At 44.6% G+C, this 20,066-nt stretch overlaps 1 protein-coding gene across 1 annotated transcript in view; it reads right to left on the bottom strand.

Annotated features, from left to right (window-relative positions):
- LOC147678931 (CD5 antigen-like) overlaps positions 1–20,066 on the bottom strand; it is a 377,621-nt gene that overhangs the window by 352,226 nt on the left and 5,329 nt on the right. The window lies entirely within an intron of this gene.

Here is a 20,066-nt window from a genome sequence, read left to right on the forward strand (position 1 = left end):
GCATTGTAAATGCGACGCATCTGTGGTGGCGCAAGGGTAAACGTGCATCACACATCTTTCCTGACGCATCCCTGATGATTTGCAGGGATGTGCCAGAAAACATAAATCTGCCCCTCAGTGATTTGGCTTTAGCCAATAATGAAAATATTGATGTATACCAAGAAACGGTACACATTCTCAAAATTCAATTTGACTAACAACCTAGTTTAATGATTTTGAGGCATATGTTTTTTAAGAGGAAAGAAGCTGAAAGTGAAGATGTTGATGCCTATATTTCTGTTCTTAGGAGGTTAGCTTCAGGATGTATATTTAAGAATTTCACTGAACAACCTATCAGAAATCAGTTTGTTTTCCAGTGCAAAGACTAACATATTAGACAGAAGCTTCTTGCTGTGGGTAACCCTTCTTTCAATGAGACCATGAAAGTAGCCACAAGCATTGAGATTTCACAAGTTTCATTGAAAGAACTTGATAAAAAAACTCCTGAAAATGTAAATGCTTTTGGGGTCACCAATAGAACCAAATAAAAAAGGTCATAAGCAATAGCAACAATACTACTAGATATAAATGTGATATTAGCATCCCAAACAATGTTTGTTTATGTTGTGGAAATCCTCCTCACTCCAAAGGTAGTAGATGTCCTGCTACAAATGTTATGTGTAACCTTTGTAAAAAGATGGGTCACTTTGCTAAAAATTGTCTTAAGAAGAAATTTCAAACGAAAACTGTACTTGTGTTGTAGAATCTGATCATGATTCAGACTCAGAAATCATCTCTGTTGTTTCAGATAATGATAATTCTTCAAGTTTTGAGATGACTGAACCTGTAACTGGTACTCCTTCTTTATGTGTTGACCCCATTGTTGAGATATAAGTTGGAAATAAAAAACTCCAGCTGTTGGTTGATTCCAGTGCTAGGATTACCATGATAACTCACCAAACCATGGGGTGACAGAGAATGACTGCCTCCTGGTCGCTCACCAGTCTCTTGTGAGGGATCTAAAATTGAACTATTGGGTTTTGTTGATGATGTTTTGATGTTCAAAGGGAGAAGGATCAAAGACAAAATGTATGTTGCTGTCAAGGGCCTTAACATTCTTGGGTGGTTCTACCAGGGATTTTTGGGGATGATAATCAAGCCAGGCACTAAAGAACACGTTATGCTTGTAACATGTGAAGAAGAGGGCACAAAATGGAAAACCTCTGTTTTCAGTGATGCGTTGGGAAACGTTTCTGAGTTCAAGCACAAAATCATTTCAAGGGATGGTGAGATTCCAGTCAAGCATAAACTCAGAAGTGTCCCATTTAGTGTTAGAGATGATCTTAACAAAGAAATCAAAAGCTTGTGTTACAAGGGCATCATTAAACCAACAGAATCATCTTAGTGGTTGTCACCTTTATTTGTGGCTCACAAGAGAGGTGAACAAAATTGCATATGTGTGGACCTTAGATCCCTCATGAAGGAAATCTGCATTGATGCTCACCCGTTGCCTAAAATCAATTATCTTTTCATATGTGTGAAAGGTGCCCAAGTGTTCTCCAAGTTAGACCTGGCTAGTGCATACCATCGGATCGAACTGCATCCTGACGGGTTCTCTCACTGCTTTTGTGTCTCCTCTTGGAACATTTCGATATCGAAGGATGCCTTTTGGCTTAACCTGCGCAGCATTGGTGTTCCAGAGAGTCGTGCAGAACCTTTTCAGATGATGTGTTGATTTATGCCAAGGAAAATGATTCACATGACACTATCCTTAGAAGGGTGCTCAATATTTTCAAGAAAAAGTGAGTTGTTCTTAAGGCTGAAAAATGCAAGTTTCTCTGCAAAGAGATTGAATATCTTGGTCATTTGCTATCAGATCAAGATATTAGACCTAGACAAGGACTTTTTGATGCCATTACCAATGTTTCTATAACCCAAAGACAAGACTGGCGTCAAGACTTTGTTAGGTTTGTTTGAATATTATTTAAGGTTTCATCCTAATTTTGCTTCCATTGTAGGACCCATAAGCAATTTACTCAAGATGGAAGTCAGATTTGAATGGTCGAAGAAAAGTGATGCCCTCAAGCCATTTGACCCTGATTTGCCTTGTTGCATAGCTGTAGATGCTAGCCAAGTTTGGTTGGGGGCAATTCTCACACAGAGTGGTGGATACAAATAAAACACTGTTGTTTTTGCATCAAGGGTGTTGAGGAGTGCTGGAATTCAGTAATCTGTAATTGAAAAGGAATTACTTGCATGTTTGTGGGCCATTGAGAAGTATGGTCCCTATGTGCGGGGAAGACGCTTCAAATTAGTTACTGACCACAATCCCCTGGTATCCATCCTTGGTTCAGTTCCCAGTAGGTGCTGCACACTTAGGATAACAAGAATGGTTAGCAACTTGTTATAATATCAACTTGATATCTTACATATTCCTTTTGGGAGAAATTGAAGGTCAGATTATCTGTCTCGCTTTCCTCAAAGCAAGGATGGATGTGAAGGTACTAGTTTTCAAGAACTGTGTGAGGAAGATGCCGAAGATTGTTTTGTGGCTGTTATGGACATTTCTGATCTTGTTGTGGGATCAGAAGAGGATTGGAGAGCAGCCTTATTTGAGGATAACCTTCCACAACAAGTAAGTGTGTTAGTCAGAGAGGAGTGGCCTAGAGAAAAGGTTTTGTCCCCTCTGTTACAGCCTTATTGGAAAGTATAATCTTTAATCTCACTAGAGGATGTTATAGTCATGAGATGTGATAAACATATTCCTCCTCAGTCTGTAAGACCTACTATTGTCAAGAAAGCTCATAAAGGACACTTGGGTGTCACTCTCACTAAACATCAGACAGCCATTTTGTGTGTTGTACCAGTGTGGCCCTTTGCCATGTGCTTGCATGGATAGTTGAGCAATGAGATAGCAGTTTAACAAACTCAAATGAATAATACGCTTGAGAATAATGTCATCTATTTATAATAATTTTAATGTTACTTTTTTTCGATTATATTTAACTTTTTTTTACCATTTTTAGGGGTGGGCGGAATTTGCGTAGTCACGCTACGTAAAGCTCAGCGAAACAGTAAAAATCTCAGCGAGCACGCAAAAGTTCTGCGAACACATGTAATTGCTTGTTCCGCCCGTTCGCAATGCATTTTTCTTGTTCATGAATGCTGTTTGCGTGCTCGTTGAGAAATATCTTGCGAACACGCATTTTGTAAGCACGAACAAGCAAAGAATTCCGCTAAGCCAAAGATCGGGGATTTTTTGGCAATTACACATTCTCTGTGGAAAGCGACATTACCAAAATTCCGCACGCGGAATTGAATTTACCACCCAGGCCTAACCATTTTCATAACATCCGGCATCATTGAATCAACCCCATGTCAGCTACAGGTTCACAGGAGCAATCATTGTGTAAGGAGTATTCGATTGCCCATGCATTTGTCAGCTACACCTCCCTGCGTGCCACATCCACTTACATGGATCTACTTTTTAATGCAATAGCTGCAGGGGAGAGATTCCAGATACCCACAGAGCAGTGGAAATAATCCTGATCTTAAAAAAAGGGCGACGCTGGATGCCCGTCAAACTGTAAGTCTATATAGTTGACTAGATAATCGCAAAAAAATATTTTCTATGCAGCTCTTGAATAGAGGGCAAGATGAGATGGATCCTCAGAATATATTAATTCACTTTCAGGCATGATTTGCTACTAAAATTAGCACACTAGTTCAGGTGTTTGAGTTTGCGCTTTTTCATTGGAAATATGTCCTGTTAGGCATCTTTATGTGGCATTCATCGATTTGCGTGCCACATTCGACCTGATACCTTGGGAGAACCTTTAGAGGATACTGGCAGATATGAAAATGCCCAGTGGCTTAATTGAACTATTCCCAAGACTGAATGAAAATAATTTTGTGCAGGTTAGGTGGGGTGACAGCAAGGAGTTGTCTAAACGTATCTCAGCTGCAAGAGGGGCTTGCCAGGGGGGGAGTTTGGGCGACCCCGTGTTCTCCTTATACAATACTGACGAAGGAATTTATAAAGAGTGCTAATGACTCTCCTATCCTGTACTGGCCCAGAACATCTATACTCTTGTTTGCAGATAATTGTCTTTTAATTTCAAAAACCTCAATAGGGTAACACAATCTCCTTAATAATTTCCTTGAGTTCTGTAGTAACAGGGGTCAGGAATTAAAAGCAGGAGCACCTAGGTTTATGGTTTTTGGTGAGAGTATTTAGAGCTTCTCTGTAAGGGCTGGAAAAGACCATTTTAAACTGATTTTTAACTTTGATTATCTGGGGAAGGCCCTGTCTGATACATTTAAGTGGGGCCACCAAATAAATAAGGGAGAATTCTAAATATACATCAAAAGCAAATCTCAGCATTCAGAAGAATACATACTTGTATTCTATTTTTCCTGCCCTGGAACCTTATTGTGCCAAAGCCCAAAGTGGTGCTTTGTATGGAGCAGACATCTGGGCTACATAGACAGTAATAGGCTCACTGTAGTGGAGAACAATTTCATTAAATCATTGCTATCTGTTCTGGTTTGCATCCCCTTTGTACCACTTTATTTTAATATTGGAATGAAAAGAGTGTCAGACCTGGCCCAAGTAAAACCCTCATTATTTTGCACTTTAACTTGGACAACCACTTATCTAGCTGAATACAGAGCTTACTTGAGAGATGTGAAGGAATTGGACCATGTTTTGGAGGTTCCCTGGCTACGATTTATTTGTGACTGCTGTAAAAGACTGGGCTTGCTCAAACTATGGGATTCTCCTGAAATGATCTCTATGGCAGACAAGATGGTTTTAAAATTGACCTTCTTGTATTTTGTGCATGAAGAGGACATTTCTAGGGGCTCCCCGGGTCAATTAACGGAGCAGTTTTTTGTCATTTAAATTGACCTTAGCCTTTGAAAGCCATATGGATAGTAGAATACCAACACTAAGAGCTTGTGTATACAAATTGGAGTGATGACCTTGCTACTGATTCATGCCCAGCATGAATCATGAGCCCTGCGACCCCTGACCATATTATGTCTGCGTGTCCTGAATATTGTGGCGCGTGCACATGATGGCTGTGACCGATGATGAAGAGAAGAGAAAGCCAATATTGATGGCTGACATAAATTTTTCCTTGTCTATTGCTAGCCAAATGACGGAAAGGATCCCCACCATATACCACTCTGTTCTCAGGTTGGTAATGAGTAATTGGTGAGGAGGGGTGTTAATGAGATTTCCCTTCTACGCTTACGCCAACAGACACTTGAATTCTATATGTGCACAATATTACGTGATTAATGGGAGAAAAGCACACATGCACAGCAAAGGACATTAACATAAAAGATACTCACCCATAAAAAATAACCGAAAAACACACATAATTAAATAAATCAGGAAGAACATTGTTTTTGCCAAAGAAACACATACTAAAAGATACATACTGCAACCTGTGTAAGCTGGTGCTTGCACCACTTACTTAGATATAGGTTCACTATATTTATTGGTCACTACACTTAAAACATATAAGTTACCCCTATAGCAGGCCTTAACAATCCTGAAGTCAGGGTTCTGGGTTTGAGGTGAGAGTGTGCCCCTGCATGAACAGAGCCTCTCTGCAACCATCGGAGACTATTCTCCAGGGTTGTCTCTGACTCAGCTGGATATATAGTTTGAGGTGCATTATAACCTTGCGGTAAATGCTATCTCGAAAACAGCTGCATAAAAACATATTGTGTTTTGTATCAAACACCTTGGAATCATTACTCCACACTAGTGACTAGGGTGGGAGGTATGATTCCACCCTTCAGAAGCAAGCTTCATGGGGTCACTGGTCAAACCTGTGCCAGCCTTCTTGACCTGGACAGCACAAAATGAATGCTACTGACCAAAGACACATTTCTGCCCTCCTGCTGCTGAGCCAATGTTTTATGTTTTAGCATCACTGTTGCTAAAACATCAAATAACTGCGAGGCTCATTGTGTGCTGTGTGCTTATTGTCATCATATTTTTTAACACAGATACCGGTTGGCATGAACTCATCGTTTACTATAATGCTGATAGCAATTGGATTTTTTTTTTCTCGACAGTTGTTCACTATCACTTAGAAGATTAGTGCATTCAGCATACTATTCAGATGTCAACAAGGAAAGTTATTATTGCAATTTCTGAGTGAGAATACAATAGGATATTGAGACAAGTTTGTTATACACCGTGTGTTATTAAAACTGGATTGACAAAGAATGCCATCTCGGCAGCAAACAGTGAGCCTCGCAGTTATTTGATGTTTTAGCAACAGTGATGCTAATTGTGTGCAACAGGAACATTGTAGTGAGTTTAATGTCTACATCCTGTATGTTTCGTTTTTTAACAGATGGAAGTTGGTCTGCGCATAGTCTTGCTACGATTACGTTACATTTGAAGATTGACTTAGGATCGAGGAGTACAGGTAGACCATCATACCGGCTGGCTATATAGTTAATATGCGGGCACATGTGTTTTAATCACGCGTGAATAATCTCTCAATTACATTTTAGCATGGGCAACATAGACATCCATTGGTATTGGCACTAGTTGTCTTCTTAAAACTCTCTTTTGAGCACTTACCAAGACACATTTAACATAAGAGCACCACAGGATGGTAACCTTAAACAGATCTAGCACCCTCTCTTCTTTAAGAACACTTCCTGATGATTATAGAGCATGACACCTATATCCTTAGGCACATCCCACCCAACAACACCCTTCTGAGTGTCTATTTTATATTAATCACCTAAAATATATCAAAGTTTTTTTGTTTCAGGAATTTTCCCCTGAGAAAGGGAAAAACCATTTCCCGAAATGCATTGGACTTCGGACTTCCTGATACCATAAGTCATATGAAACTGAAAGAAATACAATGTTATGAATTTTTGATGTCATCATAAATATGAATTATTGATTGTTAAAATGTACCCTTACATCAATGGTTATGCTGATCTAACATGAAAAGAGAAATGTTGATAGAACTGCATAAAATCCATAGTCACAATGATGTAATTGTTGGACTTATATGAAATATTGGAATATTTGAGATAAACACATGTAGAGTTCAATATTATATAAGTAATTTCAACATATAGAGGAATATAGTTTTCCAAAGAACAGTGCACACTGTTTGCAGGCTGTAGTCTGCATCTTTATACTGTATGTGCAGCCAACACATTTATGTAGTGTAGCACCCATAACAAAACACTAGTTACAGTATATGATTTAGAAAAGAAACAAGATTTACTAGTGAGTGCACCTCATTTCTTCTCTTTCCTGGTTGCTCCAGATGTGCCCTGACTCACAATTGCTTGGTGAGTCTCCTGGACCTTACTGTTCCACACCGTAACCTGCTCGACCTTCCTACGTTTGTTGCTTTTGCCAAGACTTGTTGGTGCTCCCGCCGGACAACGACCCCTCAGCACTCAATATCCTTCGTGTGACAGCTCACCTCATGCTCCTGGTCATCCTCGACATCTCCTGGGCGTCGCCGCTGCAGAGTCATGCATTCCTTCTTCGCACCTGAAGCACCCAACATCGGTGGACATTCGTCTCCCAAGCCACTGGTCACTCAGAAGTGACCCAGGCTTTGTCCCCTCTGCTTTCAGGTTCCTTCCTTCCAGAATCCAGGTTTGGATTCCACTTGACCCTTTTCACCTTCATGGCAGCAGTACTTCTTCACAGCCCTCGATTGAGAACGACTAGAGTTTCCGACGCCACTTCAAACCTATGCACCCGGCCGCTCTAGGATAGGTAACTCGGGTACTACAGTATCTGCAGGTGGCGTGGCTCTTCAAACCCTTAAGTTCCAAAGGGTTCGCTCAAAGTCCTCCTAGAAGGGTCCTTAAACTTTACCTTTCCAACCGCGACTTTCCCACGGAGCACACAGTCGTGTTTCCCCACTGCACCCGTCCTCCGTGGGCTCCCTGTGTCATTACCTTGGGTGGTTCCTTGGGGTCCCAGCGTTTTATGTGCACTAGGCACTGATTGTTATACCACTATTTTAGTATATGGTTTGGCCTTCCCTCGGGAGCACACTGTTTATTGTAATACATACAACTTTTCTATTGATCTCGTATTGTGTGCTTTGTGTTCTATTCTCATGTAGAGGATAGTAGAGAGTGTTATATTAATAAATACATATTTTTATATAACTACTGTGTGGTTCTCCATCATTTAGTCATTCAGGAGGTGATATTCTGGTAAAACACGCTGCTTTACATTCCTTCAAGATTAAGCCTGAAGGCTTCTCTCCACAGCTACCACTAGGATAGCTTTCTAAAGGTTATGTTTGACCGCATACATCATAAAGGTCATTTGGACTTTTGCAAGGGGCCCACTTCAATTAGTGGACAGCATATACTAGGCTAACTACTCACAGCCAGAACCAACCACAACAGGGCAAATTTAAGCCTTATACATGTCCTCCTCTTTAGGATAGGAATATGCCCAACAGACACTCCTTTATAGCGACTTCTATTTGTATTGTCGGCCCAGAGTGGAGAGTCTCTAGCAATTGGTTCCGGTACAGCTGCAACTGTATGCAAGTCCATGACATATGGAGGAATGGGGCATGGTCCGTGCCACATCGAGGACTGGAGGGGACCAGCCCCCGGGTAAACTGTGAGCAGCACTATGAGGTCAGATATGTGCAATGCAAATAATGGAATTGGATGAGCTTTCATCCGGCATTACTTGTTACTTCAGCCTCCTGGGCCAGAGCTCTCCTCCTTTCCCCGTCTGCCAATGGGAGTGGTAGGTCTTCATCCCATTTCCCCCTGGAAACTGATAAATTGGCTATGCGGTCGTCCTTCAGGGCTTAGTATGTACATGAGATTAGGGCCCTTGTAGAACCCTGGTCTAACAGTGTTGCCAATGTCCGCAACTCCTGTGCCTCCTCTGGGCAGGTGGTCCATATCTCACGGACCGTATGTGAGATTTAGGCATACTGGTAAAAATGTCCTGCTGGTACCTTGAAGCAATCCTGTGCTTCATCAAAGGTCAGGAAGTTTTCATTGTGGTACAGATCTCCTGCTGATACGCATCCTCCCTCATACAAGTTAGAAATATCCATAGATGCCTGGATACTCTGAAATCCCCGTAGCCATCGGATCGGGAGGGCCACAGCATAAGGTGCCTTACTAAGTAGCAAAGTGACTGCTTGTTCCCAGGACACCGCTACTTGTCTCACTATGTGGGGGCATTCCCTGGGGTCCTTGGATCCCATCATTACATACCTTTGTAACCGAGACCCATCGCTCCACTCCACAAGTAACTCTTTATCTATTGTACGAACTTCCATACACCACTGCGCTGTATATTGTAACAATCCTGCCATATAAAATAACCTAAAATCAGGTAAACCCAATTCCTAGAGTTTAAGACCAGCGTGTGCATTTCTAACTTAACTCTACTCCTTCCACCTGCCCACACCGGAGAAATGAGTAAACTATTAAGCTTTTCAAATGTGGATTTCGGTATACTGCAGAAAGAATTCTGCAAGGCAGACGAGGTAACATCAACATTTTTGACACAGCCATCTAGGGTCCCAATGTTTACATACCTAGGGGTTTTATTTGATCAAAGGGGGACATGGAGACCTCAGCAGCTCCAAAAAAGTAATGCTCTGACTAGATCAGCCTCTGCTGTTTTAGCGTTTGCAAAAAAACTAGGAGCAAAACCAATTAAGGCCCTTCTTAACATCTACAAATCCAAATGTCTTGCAATAGCGTCTTATGGTTCCTGTATTTGGGGATATACTGCCCATACTAAAATTCAAACCTGTGAAAACAAGTTCCTAAGAACATTGCTGGGTCTTCCACATTCCTCACCCACCTTCTCAGTGCATACTGAGTTAGGAGTAGGATACGTGACGGACCAGCTTAGACTGGCACCTCTCACTTGCTGGGCCAAGACCTGGCTTAATCAGGAAATATCACTAAACCATCAAATCCTGACGGATTGTATTGCGTTAGACAGGGCGAATGCAATCCCTTGGTTGTTGTATCTTAAAACCATGTTTACGCAATTGGGACGCCCTGAGATCTATACCACCCCCATTTGTATCACCAAAGAGGATGTTGGGTGGATAAAGGTACAATTCCTGAACATGCTCAGTACGGAACGAGAGGAGCAGGAGCTTAAGAAAGTCTCTGTGAGGGCAAACTTTTTATTATTAACATCCCCCTCAACTGAACCTTATCCGACCATAGTCAATTGACCTTTCCACAGACAGCTTTTATCGAGGTTTCGTTTTAATTTGATACACCTAACTTTGGGTGAATTTCCAACCTGGGGTAAGCCAGAAATCTGTAACCCTTGTAAATGTGATAACTTTTCAACCCAGGACACGCATTTCGTCATGTTTTGTGACTTTTATCAAGAAATGAGAGGTAAATATCTGCTACCGCTGTTGAAAGAGGCCGGCTTTATACAAGTCAGACCAGCTCTCTTATATTTACAAATGTTAAGTTGTCCTCGGGTCATGTTTGTGTTGCGAGTTTTCTGGTGGCTGCGGTCCGGAAAAATAATACATTAGATAGATTGGTAAATGCTATGTAGGGGAAAAATTCTTTTATTGATTTGTCTTCCTTTATTTACCTGGCACTTTGCACTTTGTATACATATGATGAGATTAGGTCTGCTAGATGCATTAAGTGATGCAATGTGTATTATGTCCATATGAATTACCTCTATTTTAAATTATATTTTTAGCTTGAATTTTAATGAAACTGTTAATCTCTCTGTTTTACGCAACCAGACATCTGAATATATTGTGATCACGTACATTTTTATTTTTCCTATTACACTGTACATAAAATTCATGACTGATTTATGTAATTAACTATATGTATATATATGTATATATGTATATATGTTCATGATTGTCTTTTTATGATTTTTAATAATCGAAATAAAATGCTTTGACTGACTGACAGAGCCACCCTTCCCATAAAAGACAGCAGGAGCTTGTTCCAGAATTGTATTGACTTTTTAAGTCCTGCAAGGACCCTAACCATATTTAGCTTGTGTTGAGCATTTGGCAAATGTTCTACCTGAATGCCCAGATATCTAAAATGATCCACCTCCCAAGTCGGTCCCACCTCAGGAAGGTCTAGTGGCGCCCCCCTCATGAGGGCAGCCGGGGGGAACAGTATTGACTCCCGATGATTGATGTAGAGACTAGAGGCATCACCAAAGGAGGCCAGTATCTCCAGATGTACTGGGATTGCCTCCTCCAGCTGTCTAATGCATAGGAGCGCATCTTCAGCATACAATGAAATCACGTGTGTGCGGCCATCTACAACTATACTCCATGGTGCCATGTCACTCCTCAGTCTCAAACCCAGTGGTTCCATCACCAGTGCAAAAAGCAGTGGCGATAGAGGGCACCCCTGTCGCGTACCTCTTTCAATTGTTATAATCTCCTGACCTCCATTTCGCTTTTTCAATATGCAGGGCAACAACTGCCGCCACAGAATGAAAGACATGAGACAACCGGCATGTATTCATGTGCATATCCCTTCTAGGTAAGAACACACACTGATCAACATGAACCAGGGAGGTCACAACTCTGCTCAATCTTTTGGGTAGCAAAATTATCTGAGCCTCCCTCATGGACCACGGTCGACACCCATCCTGTTTAGCCTCCTGTAAGGTTTCTAATAGGCGTGGAAGCAAAACGTTGGCATACGCCTGGTAGAATTCCATAGGAATTCCATCTGGCCCTGGTGACTTAAGCCAGGCCATGGCCCGCAATGCATCCTGCAGTTCCTCTAGGCAGATCGCTGCCTCCAAATCTTCCTTCTGTTCTCCTGTGAGGCGTGGGAGGGGGACACCTTTGAGATGACCCCTATCTACAGGCAGTTTTTGCTCTGGGATCTCACCATATATTTTCAATAGGGGGTGGAATAGCACCTGGTTAATATTGACCTCTGTAGTTACCATATTGCCGCTAGGGCAGGGCAATGTCAATATAAGTGGGGGTGGCCACTCCTGCTTCAACAACAACACCAACAGTCTCTCAGATCAGTCACCCGCTCCATGTAAAAGTTGGCAATATTCCCTGCGAACGAAACAGTTCAAACATATCCCAATTCTCTCCGACCCCGTGTTGTGCCTGTAGGAATGAACCATGATCCTATCCTGACACTCTCTCTCTGTGTTGTATCATAGCCAGCCTATCCTCTGCAGTTGCCATTTCTGACTCCAATATTTTCCTGGTGCCACCCACCCTGGATTGGGAAAAAGGCTTAGCACTGGGCAGGAGTGCTACTTGTGCATATGTGTTACAACTATATCATAGGTATACAAACAAAAGCTATACTACACACACAAAATATGCAAAAGATATCTTTTTTTAATTTTATTTTACTATTTCTCTCATTGGTTTTTGGTTATTATCAAAGAATCTAAGTTGAGATCTCATACAAATAAACAACAATAAAATCACAATGGAATTTTTTTTTAAAGAAAAATGTCATTGATATATCTGTTTTCCTAATGAAGTATGACCACACAAGGACAATCCAAAAAAATTATAATTATTGACAAGAACAATAATATGTTGCTAAATCCTGAGTTTAGCAAATGGAACTGAATGTAAATATCCAATAATATATGGGAAACACTGGTTGAAAGACACGATTGGCCACTCCTGCTTCAATAACAACACCAACAGTCTCTCAGATCAGTCACCCTCTCTATGTAAAAGTTGGTGATATTCCCGGCAAACGTAACAGTTCAACTTATCCCAAATCTCTCCGACCCTGTGTTGTGCCTGTAGGAACGAACCATGATCCTGTCCTGACACTCTCTCCCTGTGTTGTATCATAGCCAGCCTATCCTCTGCAGTTGCCAATTCTGACTCCAATCTTTTCCTGGTGCCACCCACCCTGGACACATGGTCCCCTCTTGTAACTACCTTGAATGCATCCAATTCAACACCCCTAGCACTGGTGGTCAAATAATTAGAGGCGAAATAACCCGCAATGACCCCTCTGAGCTCCTCTCTAAAAAACAGATTTTGTAGCGTAGTCAGCTGCAAATGCTACAGTGGAGCTCTCAGCCTATACCCCACTGGTCCCCACTCCAACAATACCAGAGCATGGTCCGATAATTGACTTTGACATTGACTTCAGCCACGCCACAGAACTCCACTGGACGGACCACAGATGCATCCACTTCACCTTCAGAAGAACGACGATCCACCACCACCAGCAACAGGTTGCTCGAAGAAGCTGGACCAAGATAACAGCCGACCAGCTCGCCGCCTCCCTGAGCCAGCACCCTCCGGCCAGCTCAGCAAACCCCAGCCAGGCCGCCGACAACCTCACGAAGTGGATCAGCAAATGCGCAGACGAACTCGCCCCTCTGAGGACCGCCCAGCAGACCCGGCAGTAAGAAAGCCCCATGGTTCACCGACGAACTCAAGAGCTCAAAGAAGAACTGCCGAGCCCTCGAGAAAGTCTGGAGAAAGGAACCCACACCGGACAACAGGACCACCCTCAAGCTCGCCACCCGGAAACATCACCAACTGATCCGCACCGCCAAGAAAATGGCTTTCAAGAACCGACTGGACAACAACGCACACAACTGCAAGGAACTCTTCAACATCGTGAAGGAGCTCTCCAACCCCAACGCCGGAAACAACGACATTACCCCATCGCAAGACCTCTGCAACTCCCTCGCCTCCTACTTCCACAACAAGATCGCGGACATACACAACAGCTTCAGCACCCTTCCGACCCACGCCACGACCACAGCAACGCCGCCCACCACCACCCTCTGAGCCTGGACCCCGAGCAGCACCGAAGACACCATCCGCGTGATGAACTCCGTCCACTCCGGATCTCCGACCGACCCCTGCCCTCACCACGTCTTCAACAGGGCCGACACTGTCATCGCACCCCACCTGCGGGACATTATCAACACCTCATTCGACACCGCCACCTTCCCCGAGAGCTGGAAGCACGCCGAACTCAGCGCTCTACTCAAGAAACCTACGGCAGACCCCACCGAACTCAAGAATTACCGCCCCATCTCTCTACTCCCGTTTCCAGTCAAAGTCATCGAGAAAACCGTCAACAAACAGCTGGCCGCCTTCCTCGAGACGAATGGATCCCTCGACCAATCGCAGTCCGGATTTCGTGCCAACCACAGCACCGAGACCGCCCTCATCGCCGCCACCGACGACATTCGAGCCCTGATGGACAACGGAGAAACAGCGGCCCTCATCCTCCTAGACCTCTCCGCGGCTTTCGACATGGTCTGCCACCGCACCCTAGTACAGCGCCTCGGCAACGTCGGAATCCAGGAGAAGGCACTGGAATGGATCGCCTCCTTCCTCGACGGAAGAACACAGAGGGTCCGCCTACCACCGTACAAGTCAGAGGCCACCGAAGTCATCTGCGGCGTCCCTCAAGGATCCTCCCTGAGCCCTACACTCTTCAACGTCTACATGAGCCCCCTCGCGGCCATCGCACGCCAACACAACCTCAACATAATCTCCTACGCCGATGACACCCAGCTGATCCTCTCCCTGACCAACGACCCCGCCGCCGCCAGAGCCAACCTGCACGAAGGGATGAAAGAGGTAGCCGAGTGGATGATGACGAGCTGCCTGAAACTGAACTCAGACAAGATGGAGGTCCTCATCCTGGGCTCCTCGCCCTCTGCCTGGGACGACTCCTGGTGGCCCCCCGCCCTGGGCACCGCACCCAAGCCGACGAACCACGCACGCAACCTGGGCTTCATCCTGGACTCCTCCCTCTCCATGACCAGGCAAGTCAACGCCGTCTCCTCGTCGTGCTTCAACATCCTGCGCATGCTTCGGAAGATCTTCTGGTGGATCCCCACGGAGACCAGGAAGACCGTCACTCAGGCCCTCGTCACCAGCCGACTGGACTACGGCAATGCACTCTACGCAGGAACGACCGCCAAGCTCCAGAAGAGACTCCAGCGGATCCAGAACGCCTCAGCCAGACTCATCCTCGACATCCCACGGAACAGCCACATCTCCGCACACCTGAGAGACCTGCACTTGCTCCCCGTCAACAAAAGAATCACCTTCCGGCTCCTCACCCACGCACACAATGCCCTACACGATCAAGGCCCGAGCTACCTCAACAACCGAATCAACTTCTACGCTCCCAAACGCCACCTCCGTTTTGCCAGCCACGCCCTCGCCGCCGTCCCACGCATCCGCAGAACCACCACAGGAGGAAGGTCCTTCTCCTACCTGGCCACCAAGACCTGGAATTCCTTCCCTGCCGACCTGCGCCTGACCCAAGACCACCTCTCCTTCAGGAAGAAGCTCAAGACCTGGCTGTTCGAGCAGTAACGGCACCCCCCCCCTTAGCGCCTTGAGACCCTACGGGTAGGTAGTGCGCTCTATAAATGTCTTTGATTGATTGATTGATTGATTGATAATAAATGACCCAACATCATAGTCCATTCTACCGCACCACATGCCTCTCGAGACAGCAGAAAATGGTTGACTCTGACATTCCATGGTATAATTTCGCATTGTCTCATGTCATCCAGCCTATACCTGTCCTATTCAATGTGCATACGGCCTGTGTACTTCCCTCAATACTGCTAGTGAGAAATATTAACAGAACATTCAAACCAACCCGGCACCCCCCAGACACAAACTGCATCCAACAAGTGCACCACCCTAACCCTGGTCATCACTCACACTCCTCCACTCACCTATCAACATAACGCACTCACAAAATCATATCTATAACCAAAACAAAAAATAAATAATTGAAAAACAATACTACAAGATGACTAAGAGAAAATTAGACAAATAAAAAGGAGAACAGAAGAAGAAAAAGAAAAGAAATCGAAGGCATCATCTGCCCATTAATCTGAATATCTGTCCCAGGTCAGCGCTCCATTTGTCAAGGTGCAGAGCACATCATTCAAGGGGGTAGCAAGTCCATGGCACAATCCTCCATTGATTCTAGCATCACCCTTGATTCATTCAGGGACGTCCCATCTTTGGGGTATCTTCAACAATGTCTCCAGTACTGGTCTCTGAGCCTTTAGCTGTTACCACCTCCACCAGTGCCAAAGTGGTCTCTTGTTCAGCCTGTTGTGCCAGTTGGTCAATTCAGGGAGACCTACTGCCTTCAGTCTACTCTTTCCAGCTCCAAGGAGCCATCCCCACGTTCCACCACCTGTTGTGTGGATCTGGAGGATTTCTGGGACTACCTGCAACGGCTACCACTTTTTCCTCCTCTGGGCTTGACTGTGGATCTCCCCACCTCTCAACCCTATGCGGCATCCACTCATCACCATGTACCTCCAACCAATCCCAAGCTGCATCCAGGGTCGTAAAAATGTGCGTATGATCAGCTTTGCAGGGTAAAGGAGCATATATTGTAGATTCATGGCTCGCATCTTTTGTTTCACTCCGATAAAGGATGTTCCCTGCTGCTGAACCAAACAAGTGTAATCTGGGACTATACAGATCTTTTGAATAGGGAAGGCAGGGTCTCCTTCATGTCTGGCTGCTTTAAAAATGGAATCTCTGTCCTTAAAGTTTAAGATTTTTGTTAATAAAGTCCTGGGTTGAGCCACGATGGCAGCGGCGCCATAAGTACTCAGTGTGCCCGCTCCACAATAAAGATCGAGGAGAGCACTGCTGTGGGGAGTGCCTCCTTGACACATTTCTCAAAAAGTGTTTCTGGCTCTTTCCCCTCCTAACCCTCGGGGAATCCTACAAAGTGCAGATTATATCTGCGGGAGCGCCCCTCAGCATCTTTGACCCTGCGCTCCAGAGCTACCGTCTTGCGTGAGAGTTCAGTCACATTTGCCTTTAGTGTACCAATTTTGGTCTGTATCTCACTGACTGTCTGCTCCATGGCCTAGGAGCGGTCTGCAGCAGTGCGGAGGTCAGCACGCAACAATCCTTTATCCGTTGATACTGCATCATTTTTTGTCTGGACAGTCGCACTAGAGGCTTCAATTTCTGCAAGAATCTGTGCCCTTGTAGGCTCAGGTCGATCGGCATTAGCCCTAGTCTGCACCACTTGTATCTGATCAGCTCTCTGAGGGGTCCCCTGTGCCGTATACGGGTCTATTTTTGTCTTCAGCGCCCCCTTTCAGGTCTATCTTTGCCCATAGTGCAGCTCTCCTCCAAACACCAGAGGATTCGGATGACCCCCAAGCACCCTAATTCTACATGGGAGAGGTGGGCCTTATTACCTTTTGACATCCTTTATTGGCCACGAGTACAGTGGGTAGGGGCTCTGATTCACCTGCAGGAGGAGTAGCAGACTTGGGGGCAACCTCCATCCTATATGTGAACTGCACACTATTGGTTAGTTGAATATATGTCCTTTGGACCTTCGGCACCCCGTTTTATTGTTCTAGTCTGCTAGGCTACAGTAGGGTTCATAGCATTCACCAAGGTAACTTTTTTATTTCAATGGAGACTCCATTGTGTACCCGATCATTCTGTTTGGGCCTTCTATCCCGGTTGCAGTCACCCACCCGACATGTGCTGCAGTCTCTCTAAGCCCTGGGACTTCTCATAGCCTTCAAGCCCAATCGCTGCCACTGGAAGAAATGCGCATGCCCAGAGTGTAGTTCTGGAGCTGGGGCAACCGCCTCATTCACTTACATTTCTTTATTGGTCGTTTGATTGACCTACGCCGTCAATTCACAGCTGAGGCCCTTGCTCCACTGGGCTCACCAGGATTAGTGTTTCTACCCTAGGCCCACTCTCCTCACCTTTACCATAGGGATCCAGGATCAGGTCTCATAATCTGTGTGTGCCCTCACATCGTGTAGGACCACTGCCCCCAGCACTGCTGAGACTTCTCCGGGCCAGCTATGCAAGCATGATCCTTTACTGCAACGGTGCCCAATATCTAAGCCAGTCCCAGCCACCAGTGGAGGGTGCTTCTCCATCCCCGAATCCAGTGTGCCCTTGTTGATTTCTCAGGTCCAGGGATCAGGACAACACTAGACGATCTCAGGCCTCGTAAACTTCAAGCGCACCTTCACCCAACTAGCCGGCATGTTTCTGACACCATTTGCGGGCAGTTAGTCCGTGTTCCTCCGGTGTACAGCCTCCACCTGCGCGAGCGCAGGGAGCAAGATTTCAAGCGGAGAGGCAGCAAAGAATATTCACAGCCCCCACCCCATCAATCAGAGGCAGGGAGTCCAGCAGTCCCGTCCCGAGGTCAGATGGCCCCCGTCATGCCCTCAGCCATGACTCAGTTTGCTCTGTGCCCAGGGAATCGTGGGCCCAACACCCCCCAATACCATGTCCAGCCTGCAACAGGTAGCCGCTCAACCCTTCGATTCTTTGTGTTTATTCCTCTACACTGCCGGATACCTCATTTAGGAGAATATGGACCAAGGCAGGCAGGATAATTCAGGATTATTGCATGGGCAGCAGAGGAGTTCCTTAAACTTCGACCACTCCAGTCACCATCTTGGCTATGCCCCCATGTTGGACACAATGAGTTAAAGTCCAAGTCGGGTAGGTATATACAGTAACGTGTTCCATCCTCAGATGTGAATAAAACATTTTAAGATGTAATCATGTATCCATCAATTTGAGCTTTATATATGTATATATATCTTCGACTTCCGATTTCCTTCACAGGCTGAGAACAGTATGATGGACAGACCATACAAAAAGATACATAGTGGACACCATTAGAATGTATTAAGCTGGTTTGTACCGTATATACAAAACATATAAAAATGTCCAAATTTTGGATACATTAAGTAAAAGTCTGAGTTGGGTAGGTTTATACAGTGATGTGTCCCATCCTCAGATGTGATTAAAAGATTTTAAGATGGAATCATATATCAACCGATTTGTGCTTTTTATTTATATAACTTCGACTTCCTATTTACTTCACAGGATGAGCACAGTCTGAGGGACAGACCAAAAAAGAAAGAGACAAGAAAAATTGATTGATAACAGAATAAAGAGAAAGGGAAAAAAAACAAGAACAGGCTGAGACCAGCATTTAGAGCAATTGGGGATACAAGTATACAAATGTCCCTTAGTTCATGGTGGTCTCACCTTAAGAAGTAGTATAAACAATCGTAGTCCTCACAAGTAAAGTAATCATGTTCCAGATCCAAAGGGTTAAATGATAAGCGTATGACCAAAGCCCGGTGTATGGACACCACCATTGGGAAATATATAGAACTACCACGGTCATCTAGCCCACATTACGAGCCTGGATATGTGAAGGAACTCCATGGAGGAAAGTCAAAACACTTCATGGTGTGTTGCCCAAAGCGCTCAGCCAGCCTTAGGGGTTTACAGCATAATTGATCAGAGTGTCCCAGTAACTCCATAATATTGGCGTGCCACCATAATGCCCTTATACAGCGTTGTTGAAATGGGTCATACAGCCCCATTATCCCTATATACAAGGAGCACAGGCTTAAGATGATGCCAGTACAGCCCTCCTGTAGCAAGCAATGAGCCCGGTGTATGATGGGGATCCTTTCAGCCATTTGACTAGCATAATACAAGGAAAATTAAAGTTTTTGTTTGTCCTGTGTGGGTTATAATGTATTTTATATTCATACATGTTGTTTGGTTTGTGTACATGTTTTTGATTAGGCTTTAATGCCAATTGGTTTTCAGCCCTGAAGAAGTTCGCACATCTGGGAATAAAACGCGTTGGCTGAGCAGAATATGAATAAAGTTGTTTTTAAAAATACTACGTCGGGCTTGACTTCATCACCTGACACACCTCCCATTGCTTCACGGACTAAAGATCTGGAAAACAGGGGCACTGTACAACAGCGGGAGCCGGAGTGACTGTGCGCAGGATAATTCACAAAAAAATAAAACTAGTGTGAGGGGCAGATTGGAAAGTCCGCCATTGGGCTCTGTTCAGTTGATAACTTTAATAGCTATTAGTCCAATCCTAATGATGGCACCTTTTCATTCTCAGTGCAACTTTACCTTTATGATATGATATGGTATAGATGCGTTTTACACATTTTAGATTGTGGGATGGTCTTTATAATTAATTGTGGTACTGTATCGGCAGTTATTGACATGTGG

This window comes from Lissotriton vulgaris, chromosome 11 (assembly GCF_964263255.1).
Source record: "Lissotriton vulgaris chromosome 11, aLisVul1.2, whole genome shotgun sequence".
Lineage (NCBI taxonomy): Eukaryota > Metazoa > Chordata > Amphibia > Caudata > Salamandridae > Lissotriton > Lissotriton vulgaris.